A 210-nucleotide genomic window follows, 5' to 3' on the forward strand; every position below is an offset into this window, starting at 1 on the left:
TCTATATAGATTTTAGATGAGGCCATCTAAACCGTTTAGGTGGGCATCTAAACGTATCTAGTCCATCTAATGCCTATCTAAAGGCCGGTGACCGGATCCAGACCGTTTAAACGTGAGTCATGGCACGCGAAACAGCTATGTTGAAGGTAACTTTAGTGTCATATCCTTGCTCCGCTCTATTACATACACAAATAGACGTAAAAATGCACA

The sequence above is a fragment of the Volvox carteri genome, assembly GCF_000143455.1.
Source record: "Volvox carteri f. nagariensis unplaced genomic scaffold VOLCAscaffold_83, whole genome shotgun sequence".
Classification (NCBI taxonomy): Eukaryota; Viridiplantae; Chlorophyta; class Chlorophyceae; order Chlamydomonadales; family Volvocaceae; genus Volvox; species Volvox carteri.